This window comes from Pinus tabuliformis, chromosome Q, assembly GCF_031772625.1.
Source record: "Pinus tabuliformis cultivar Carrire ecotype Pingquan chromosome Q, CPIR1, whole genome shotgun sequence".
NCBI lineage: Eukaryota > Viridiplantae > Streptophyta > Pinopsida > Pinales > Pinaceae > Pinus > Pinus tabuliformis.
Window position 1 is genome coordinate 168286975 of NC_142296.1, and position 11725 is coordinate 168298699.

An 11725-nucleotide genomic window follows, 5' to 3' on the forward strand; every position below is an offset into this window, starting at 1 on the left:
TAATGGAGGGATTATCTCTCTCCATCATCCTTGTTTCCTCTTGAGTACATCTAGCCAATAACACATCGAAATGTGGTATCCTATCATTGTTGAGAATGGTGGTGGTAAATATATCCCATGGTCTTGAAGGACCTCCATGTGAAATGAGAGTGAGCTCCCTATCAGCAATAACTTCTCTAATGGATAGTAGGTCATTCTTTATTTAAGTTATTCTCATGAAGTAGGATTCGATAGATTCCCCTTTATCCATCTTGATATCCTTCAACTTGTTCCTAAGAAACAGAATTTTATTCACATTGTTCACTTTGAACATCCCAACAAGCTTATCATACATCTCCTTAGATGTTCCCAAACCATAAATATAGGAAACAAAATCCTTTTGAATGGAGTTAATGATAGTTTTCTTAGCTTTGGCCTCACCTTTTCTATAGTTTGTTTTAGCAGCAGCCGATGCATTTGAAGGATACTCCACCACTTTTCCTTGCACATAGTCCAATACTTCATGCTCCTCCAAAGTCATATTTCATTCATGATAGTCAAATTTGTCATTGAGCTTGTCCTTAGTCTTTAAGTAAGATGTAGATGCCATGGAGACTTTTCCAATAGTCTTGTCCAACATATCTCTTAGTGATTGTTTTTCTCTCTCTTTCTTGGGCTTCATATTCACATGGGCTCCAATACAATGTTATTTTTAGTTAATAATGGTATGTTCTATACTTGCAACAATTTGTTCAATTTCCTTTAGTCAACCCAATGACAATTTCCAATTTAATTTCCAATAATAATCACATTAATCATCACATTGAGAGAAATTACAGATAGAGCACGAACAATAAAAGCAGAAGGCAAGACAAGACAACAGAACACCAAAATTTGGAAAATGCTAGGTGAAAACCCTAATATGGGGAAAACCCTTTGACCAATTCTTCTTATTATTATATCAAATGTTCAGCAGAGAGAGAGGGTAAAATAGAACAAATTAAAAGTCAAAATTGACTTGCAAAATGACTGTCAAATATGTAGTCAACAATAGTGAAATTCAGCCCTAACTAGAAAGTCAACAAGAGTAAAATTTTGGTTAAATCCTTCCACAACAACTCAGTCAAAGGAGAGAGAAACTTGACCTCTCTTGTTGGTCAAAGTCAGCCAAAAAAAATCTTAAAAAAAATAATTCAAACTTGGTCAAAGTCTGCATTTTTGTCTTGTGGTCAAGCCTGCAGTCATCCCAGTTAACAAGCCCAGAAAATCTTGGTTTCTATGCCAATTAATGTGGCCTTCCAATCTAAAAATTTCGGCACAAAAGCACTATAAAAGGAAGTAAAAATATCCCTAGTCAAAGCTGGTCAAACCCTGCAATAGATCCTAAAATTCAACCTTTTAATTTTTCCTTTTTCAGCCGCACGTGTGAGAGAAGAAGAGTTGCTCCTACAATTTATATGACCCAATCAGATGAGGAGAGAGAAATGATGAGTTGATGATGATTCCAAATGAGGTTTGAGGACTCTCTTATATATACAAGTCATTGAGAGTCAAAATACATGTCCATTGGTCTTCATGAGCCTACATGATGATGTGGCCGACCTTGACAATTTGCACATGTAAGATTGACCTCGAAAACATATTTTTCCTTGTCCAAATTTGATAATATTTACGTTAATTTTGGTCCTCTTGAAAAGATAAATTCAATGTAATAATCAACTCCATCAAATGATCAATAGAAAGTAGAATTGGGCCCTTGTTGCCAATTTTAATAGTTGGATTCGACCATGATCAAGGCATTGTGAAAATTATTGAGGAACGTCAGAGACCTTAGAAGGTTGAAGCACGTTGAGATATGATGTTGTTAAGGAGCCGAGAAACCATATCATGAAGATAAAGTGTGAAAGAGTTTGGCTATGTCAATTCTTTGAATTTCATAAAAGTCAAATCTTAGGTATGATTCTATGCGAGAAAGGAGACCTTCAACTACAAATATATCTCCAAGGAAGAAAAAGTAGTTGATTTATTGATGAAGTATGAGACAAGTGAAGGCTTATGGTTATGTATCCCTAGTTGAGTGGTAGTAAGGATATCCCCACTAGTTGGGAGGGAGCGATGATGGATTAAGTCTAGTGAAGGCACTGTGTTGTGGTAAAAACACAACCCCCCATTATTCACTTAATTATCATTATGGGGACTCTTTAATTGAATTATTGGTCATATTAATATTTGGATTTGAGTGATTGGATTTCTCTAATGATTTCGATTTGTTCTTATCTTCCTATCATAAATCGTTTGGTCTCATTTGGTTGTTTGGTTTGCAAATGGTGCCTAAAAGAAGATTTTACATTTTCATTGTCTTGGCCTACTAAATGTATAAAATGTACATTACTTTTTTTTTATAAACTTATTCATTTGTAAATAATAAACTTTTATTTGTAAATATTTGTTTTATTTTAATTTTTAATCGATTTAATTAATAATTAAGTAAATATCCCCCGAGACCAAGATCTTCATTAATAGTGGCTATATTATTTTATTTTCCAAATAGTGGCTTTGTCTTATATTATAAAGAGGATGTGGTCTTTTGATAAAATGGTTGTTACATATCGAAACCTTAGAACTTATCGATATTGGCATATTCCTTTAAAAATCCCTGATATCATAAGTCCGAGGCCCATTTAATAGTGCATGTAGTTAATTGGAGGGAGGACCCACTCCCACATCATTACTCCCACATATCAGAGATTTCCTTTTCGAAACACGTTTTTAAAACTCTGATACAACACTTCCTCTGATCTCTGATATCCCAATGCACCTCAGCTTTGGCCAAGCACTCTAGTAAAACCAATCATCACATTTGCATCGAAAAGTCCAGTGTTTTGTCCAAAATCGATCATTATCACCATAGAAAATTTAGAGAAGCTATCGAAATAGGAAAACACCCCAATAACCTCAACCATGATGACAGTTGGAAAATTAGTGACAATTGGATTCCTACACTAACTGGGGATTCTACTGTCCCCTAGGTACTCCTGGCCCCTTTATCTCTTGATGGTTCACCTATCCCTAAAATCATTAAATTAATATTTTAATTAGTTCATTCAAACCTTAATTAACCGAATCAGGAAAAAAAAAATTGGTAACATTTAGAAATCAACATTGAATACTAATCTAACATCTAAATCTAGGAACTTCCTTAAATAATTTATCTCAAGATTATTAATCAATAAAGAGAAATATAATTAACATTCAATTAATAATATATAAAAAACCAAATTAATTAATAAACATTATTAATTATTAACTAGAAACCTTTATAGATCGATACATAATATTAATCTAACATCAGAACCTAGGAACTTCCTCAGCAATAAAATTTAGATGTTTTAATTATCTTGCAACATTTAAAACATTAATGTTAAAACTAAATAAATTTAACATCAATAATTCAACAAATTAATTAATACTGAAACTTTTAGTTAAACATTATAATATTTGAAACATTATAACATCATAATTATCACATCATATATGGTTTGAACAAATAACATTAAGTATTAATTAATGTCAACTAAAATAATTAATACAAAAACTTTTGGTTAATAACATCACAATATTTGAATAAATAACATTATAATAGTTGAATTAATAACATTAATCAAGAACCCTAAATTTTTTTATTAAGATTTTATTAAAATTATATTCAAATAATTTTAATTTTATATAAACTTTAGTTTCCCTATCAAGTAATTAATAAAAATAATAAACATCATGAAAATATAAACATACAAATATCAAATAAATTAATAATTAATTAAGTAAACTAAATTTATTTCTAAACATTAGCAAACCTGTCGGCTCCATACATTATCATCCCAACCCTATCCTCTATTTATTGCTCCATTATTTACTGACTTTTTCACACATCTGATCCTGATGATGAACCATAGAGGTTGGTTCGAAACGTCGATACAATAAAATCATGAATGTGATGACTCCGGAAGATATCACTACACAAAATGAAGATCGCAGAAGCCTGAAATATACAACATATATGTATATTACAAATTACCTTTCTCTCATTCTTTTCAATTTCTTTCTTTGTTCAATTTTATTTTTGGTTTTTGCACATATTATGTTGGTATATTGAGAGGAAAAGTTCCACATTATCATCAAATGCACTAATTAGTACATGAAATAATCAATTTCAAAATTTCAATCATCTATTTCAATTTCTTCTTAGGTTGAGGTTCTATCTTATGATTCGACAGATGATTTCAGATTTCCAAATGCATTCTACACAAATGATAACACTCAAGAGTACATCTTTACATTTTGAACAACCATGCATTCTTTTCAGAAATCTTCCTCATTGTTATCCACTTAATCCTTTGAAAAGACGATTTTTGGTCTTTCTTTTTCTTTACAACAACCTTTCATTTGCAAAGATTTAACATTTAATACTCATTTGGTGTTTCCTTTTTCTTTCAATTCTTTTCAAACATCTGCATCACATCCTTATCTTGATGATCGTATAGACATATGTTTGGAATAATTTCAAAGAGTGTATTTTGTAAGTAAGTTTTTTGTTGTACATATATTAGCATTAGATGTATATAATATATCCAGTTTTATTTTTGTTGGTATATTTATGATTTTGTTACTGATGTTTGATTTACACATTCATGTAGATAATAAGATGCTTGAATGGTTACATTGGAAGCATGACTTTTCTTAGTCTTAGTCTACATTTTAGATTAGGATTAGGTTTAGTTTATAGTTATTTTAAATTAAATAAGAAGATGGTTTTGAACTTTGATAAATACATGGGAGAAGATGAAGATTCATCAGGTAAAACCATGATCAAATTCTCCCAGGTACACATTTACATGTTCATTTCCATTTGTTATTAGTTTTCTAGAATTTATTTTCTCTTTTAATCATTGTTTCTTTCTTATATTGTGTTGTTCTTCTCGCACGTATTGGTTTGAGTTAGAAGATCAACTTTTACTAATTAAACAGTTGTGAAAATTTTAATGTGGAAAATTGTCAAAACACATTCAGGGTGATTTTATTTCTCATTTCCAAAGCTTTCATTTATTATGGAAAAAATATTATGAAAACTTATATGTTTTATTTGGAAGGTGAACTTATAAAAGTAAATAAACCCTGTTTGAATTTTTATAAGTAATTTTTTATCACAACTCCCATTAGATTAGAAAGCTCATTTTAATGAATAACAGAAACACTAAGAAAGACAACAATAACATGAATAGTATTCTTCTTAACAAGAAACATATTTTCTTATGTCCAGATCATTATTTTTACTTCTTTAAGTTGAGTATCGTTTATCTTATGATTTGATTTTTGTGGTTGATGTTTTTTGGGTTTGCTAGTTTCTCTTGGCTCTTGACTTTGGGTTTGAATTAAGAACATCTCACTTCTGCCATCTACAATCCCTTGAGTTCCAATTTGACATTTGCCTCAGATTGATTTAAGTAATATTACGAAGCCTTTTGAAACAGTTCTTTTTAACCCAAAGTTGGTTTAATACCTGGGTGTTACAGACAATTTTGTGCCTTACAGCAACAAACATGAATTGTCAATAATCCAAGGGATCCAAAGTTCCCTAAACATGATGTTCCTACCCCTAGAGGAACAAGGTCAGCAAACCAACAGCTCTCAGATCAGTTCTCCACCTAAAAACACTCAAAAACAAGCAATCCTGAAATCAAAGCAGGTGCTCCACTAGGCTTCTGCGCTGAAACACAACTCCTCCATGGTGTACCTGCGTTGCAAAGCAGGTAGGACAAAGGCCACCTGCGTTGAGCGAGTTTGGACAAGTGGCACACTGAGTCATTGCCCCAAAAATGACAATTGGATCAGGGATTTCGCCTTGTGATGAGTCAGAGGCTCAGTTTCTCCAAGTGGAAGCAAAGTTCTCCAAGTGGACTCAAGAACTGAAGATCAACTAAAGATTAACTGAAGAGAGAGAGGACACAAGGCAGCTACACATCAGTTGCAAGCTGACTCATCCTTTCTCAATTCATCTATATATTGAGCTCTCTCCTATGAGCTCAGGAGGCTGGAATTTTGTGCAAAGTAATGATATGCTGTTGGTTTCACTATAGAGCTATTGGGTGATTGTTTGAGAGAGGTGAAGAGGAGAAATTCTTTCTGCTGGGAGGTGTTGCTGGATTGGAGCCTTCAATGGTTGTAATACTCTCAGAACCTTTACTTCTTCATTAATAAAAGCTATTGAGGTTCTTCTATGTGCTCTTGTTTCAATAATATATTGTGATAATTGCATGTTTGGTTTACACTAATCCTTGAACCAGTTATGATTGCATGCTTCTTGTAGTTTCCTTCTTTGTTATTTTGTAGGATCTCATTGTAGCTGGGCCAGCAAAAGAGCGAGGAGCTGGGAGCAAGCAGCCAAAGAGAAGAGTTTGGATTCGACATCAAGCGCAAGGCAACGATTAGTGCATTTCTCCATTCTCTTTTGCTTTCATAAAGAAGTAAACCTTAAGTAGTTTGTTTTACAGTTGTTGCTAAGGTACTATCACCCTTAGAGTGGGATAGGGTCATCCGAGTCGGATACTTTTCCCTACAACAAACTGGCGACTCCACTGGGGATCGTATCCGTTTGATTGTGTTTGTAGTATTTTGCTATTCATTTCCTGAACAAAAGAGTACCAAATCGAAAAGCTTTTGACTATATCAAAAGCGAAGTAGAGGGCAGCTACTCTAGCTCATTTCTGAGCAAGTTCATGATTTGAAGAACTGATCTACAAGGATCCTTGTAAGCTCTTAGTGATAGCTTTTCATCTTCCTAATCATCCCTTTGAGTGTGCTTGACTGATTGTTTCTGATTTGACCAAAAACTGTGCATTTTTGAGAAAATTATGACCCGGAAACTGTGAAAACGCAATTCTCGTTTTCCAAAGCAGGTAGTACACAGGCTACCTGCTTTGCAACGTAGGTCCCGAAGGGGCTACCTGCGCTGAGAGCCAGACTGGCTATGCAGCACCTACGTTGGCCCAATTTTGCCTAGTGCTGTTGGGGTTTCCTCCTTTTCTCTTGCCTGTTTTCACCATTGATTTGGCTGCCAGTTACCAGTCTTGTACCTGTTCTGAAACCAATATTACTTGCCATCATTCTGCCTCTGTTATATAACGAAATTGTACTTGTTCTTTGTATTTCTTACTCATTTACAATTTCCCATAACGAAGAGTAAACTAGTCTTGCTTTTGGCCTCTTAGATCTGAACCTGTGTTAGGCATTTTGCTGGTCTAAAGAGTTAGCTTGTTTGCTGTCCATAGCTGATTAGTCATTTTACTTTCGTCAGTATGGTTTGATTTCATGTATTTCCAGTGATTAAGCAAGTGGATCTTAAGGTGTCTTTTGATTTTGGACAAACTTGTTTGTTTTCGCTCTAAATCGAAATCAAAGTTATATAACCACTTTCTTTTTGTAATCCATCAACATTAAGAAAGGGAAAAGAAAATACATGCATTGTGCATTTTGCATTTGAAAAAGTTTGCATGATGATTTAGGAGAAAGTGCATTAGTTTGTGCTGTACGAACTGTGTGAAAGGAATTTGCCTTTCTTCTCCCTCAGTAGTTAAGATTTTCATCAGTCAAAAAGATTTGAAAAAGCTTGCTTCTCATCTTAGGCTGCATTTAGGAATTTGTCATATACATCTCGTGGTGAACCTTGAAAGGCAAACTTTAAAAAGATCAACTTAAAATATACTGAATGAACCTAACAACGCATTGTAACATAACGCAAACATCTAGAGGTCTAGGTAGAGACGTGTTCCGGCGTCGTTAAACATAGTGACTGTCGATCTCTACGAAGGTGGGTGATTCCTCCTAAGAGTCGGTGGCACTAATACGGACTTGTGCTCCCACGTACCGTCGCGTGTATATTGGGAGACCCCTATAGGAAATTATCCTTTATCCATAGGAAGCCGTGTCGGCCGCCCTACTGATCGCGATGCAGTGAACACAGCATTCACGAAGATCGACCACCCGTACCGTAAAACGTATTCTGTGGTTTCGCGAAAGGTTTGGCACACCCTCTGCCTAGATCTCCAGAGCAGTTTCTTTTGGCCCTTTTCAAACTCTATAACTGAAAAGGTCCAACCGAGCATTTGTCACTTCGGGCTCGTTAATACATCGAAGGAGACTAGAGTCATCTTTAGCTTTTTCTCGACTCTTAAAACATGAAAAAGCAAAGTTATGTTTAAAAGCGTCTAATAAAATTCATTCAAATCGGAAACACAAACCTTTCCCTTTATATTTTAGTTGATCGAGTAATCCGCAATCGTGGAAGAAAGTCAATTGAATATCCGTCGTTCTCGGAGGCTTGCGAGTCAACCGTCTTTGTCTCCGGAATCGAAAACAATCCGGGCAAAACGAACTCGTTGAACCAGTTCAAAATCTCCTTTAAAAGTTAGAACAAGTGTTCCAACAACATCTAAGATTCTGGTTACTCCAAACATTTCCGGAAACCCTGCCTCCATAGAAGAAGTTCAACCGCCACAGAGGGACAGTAATACTGATCCTAGTCTGGGGGCAAATACTTGTATGACTGAACCAGCTCCATCTGTAACCGGTCCAGTGAGTTTTTTTCCTCAAACATCTGTCGCTGTCGATACAACCCCTTCTTCGGCACCGGAAATCTTTTATGGACCTGACGGTCGTCCTCTTCAACCTGGTCTGATTGCGATAGAGGAAATTATAGAGGAACCGCAAGTATCCACTCCAATTCAATTTGGAGTAGGGGTCACTCTATTTCCTGCTACAACAAAAGTTTGTCCATCACCAGTAGAAGTTCTTGTAGAATCACTAGGCGATCAATTGGATAGACTAAAAATGACTGAACAACCGTCGGCATCTAGGACTGTGTCAAATGACACGGCGACAGCAGAATTACCTGCTGCAAATCCAACAATGTTCGCCGGCATACCATCTGTCCCAACTAGCTCTCAGTCGCTAGAAGGAGTCCACCAAGAGACTATCTCGACAGTATGGTCTGTTCCTGTTTGTTCCGGAGTAATGTCTGGTAACTCTCATGGTGAGACTCATCAAATTGACCCTTTTGGGAATCTAATTAGGCCATCCAGTCCTCCAGGACAATCAATTTCCTTGAGTTCTGGATTGCTACCGTATGGGGGGCAGTATGCCCTTTCATTACCCCCTCCGGGAGGGTACCCATACGGGAGTTCTCAACCTTATTCAAGTTATGGCGGAATTGCAACGAGTAGTTGGGTACCTATGCTATCCCAGCCTCCGAGAGTTGTATATTCTATGCAACAGTGTGTACCTATGACAAACATCCCAACTACACCGGCTATTGTAACCGTGTCGCAAGTTCAAACAATGCCTGTTGTATGTCAACCTCAGATTTCTCAGGTTCTCATGCAACAGCCCCTTGACCCTGCGACCCAACCACAATCGCCTACTGGTGGGGCAACACAAGTACAGTCGGGTACAACTACCCCACATCTTGGTCCAATGGTTAGTGTAGCGCAACAACCCATGGTGTCGCAACCGTGGATAGTGCAATACCAACAGCCGCAATTCCAACAAGTGTACCAAGGTTCTGAACAGCAAATATTTGCGAATACGGGACAACCATATATTCAAAATGGTCAAAATCAACCACTTTATAGTGGTCAAGTCCATCAACCGTATCAATCATACCAACATCAACTCCATTATGCTGGTATGCAAAGACCGACTGTTCAGGCGATTCCATCGTATCCTGGTTATGCTTCACCTAACTTGAATCAACAGTTACCATTTGTGGCGACTTTAGAGTTGCCTGATTTACATCGGTTAACCAATGATCCAATTGCTTACGCCCCATTGTGGCCAGTGATTCTGCACAAACTTCCATCTGACATCCCTAAATTCAATGGAAATCCAGGTGAAGACCCGTCGAATCATGTGATGACATTTCATCTATGGTGTTCGTCGAACACTTTAAATGACGATTCGATAAGGCTTCGCCTCTTTCAGAGGACATTGACAGGTCCAACGGCAAAATGGTATATAGAATTGCCTAGAGCTTCATTCGACAATTTTAGCTCCCTTGCCACGACATTCTTAACCCACTTTCAATTACCAATAAGGTATGAAACGAGAACAGAGATATTGACTAACTTCAAACAAACAACCGCAACTCATATATCAGATCATATACATGAGTGGCGATGTCGACGAAGAATGGTTAAAACATACGTTCCTGATCAGCTTTTAGCTGAGTGGTTTATAAAGTCGTTACTTCCGGCCATAACGGAAGATGTGGCGAAGGGAGGAGTCGTAACAGAAGAGCAGGTTATTGCTCGTGCGCAATATTTGGATTTAGTATATACTCAGTCCGGCACGTTCTATGACAAAATACCAGACGCCCCTAGACCAGAGTTTTCAATCCCTCCTCCTCCTAAATCAAACAGTGACTCTCATGCCAGTGATGGCGTGATTGGCACGGCAAACACGAATCCGAAAAAGACTCAGCAAAAGAAGGCCCGTAAGGATTCGAATCAAAATGCGCATGAAGAAGTTCTTGCTTCGGAAGTAAATGCCGTATCGACAGATAAGGGCAAAGAAACCAATCAACCAGGAAGCAAGAAGAATCAAAACGAAGGGAAGAAAGATCAAAGAAAGTCATCTCCTCGAAAAAATCCTCGTAGAAAGGAGAAAACTCCTAGGAGATGTCACATATGTGACGATGATCATTGGACGGCAGATTGCCCGTACAAAGCTGAGTTTAAAAGATTCGTAAAGAATCCGAACACTCCAGCCGTATTGACTGATCCATTTCCCGACCCAAGTGAGAATCTGGTTGACAGTGGAAATGCTTCCCCATCACAAGTTATGATGTTGTCAAGTTTTAAGCGCCAAGATGATGCTTTAATTTCAACATTAAACAGAAGCCATGGGAATTCACAGTCGTTGAATGGCGAGAGAAAAGGTCGATCAGGGAGTTCGACAACAACTTCGACAGAAGTTGTGCCGCCATCCAACACGAGAGGCATTCCAACGATCCATGGAGGCAATCATCCTCTCCAATATATCGGAGTAATTTTCCTAAAAGGCCCTTCTTTAATGGGCACTTTTGCCCCACCATCGCCGAGTAATCTTGCGGAGATGGGTGCAACGGAATATGAAGCCTTCTATTTTTAATGGATCTAAAAGTTTCGAGGATAGTTCCTATCTCAAGTCAACCTCGTTTAAAAAATGAAATAAAGAGTAAAGAGGATAGTTCTTCACGATGTCAACCTCATTAAAAAATGAAATGTCCCCTTAAGAATTAGAGGACATATGCCTCGCCCGCATTTTTATGCTGGGGTGCAAGAATCGAGCAGTTTTAGCAATGTTCATGCTCGTTAAAAAATAAACGCAAGAATCGAGCAGTTTTTGTATAGAGTTCATGCTCGTTAAAAAATAAACATGAATTGTGAGCAATCTTTCCCTACAGTTCAAGCTCATCCAGAAAAAATGAACCGGTAAATAACCTGGAGAAATGTAACCTTTGAAAGTCGTTTTAAAAACCTTTGGTCGTGTTCTTGCAGTCTCACCTCCACCCGTTCATTTGGCCAATCGTTCATCTCCATATGTGTGTTTACCCATTTTGAGGAACAACTGCGAAGAGTGATTTCACTTAGCCATCCTTGGGACACTGCCGTGATTGGAGAATTCCAACCTGTACCTGGAATCTACTGCTATCCCT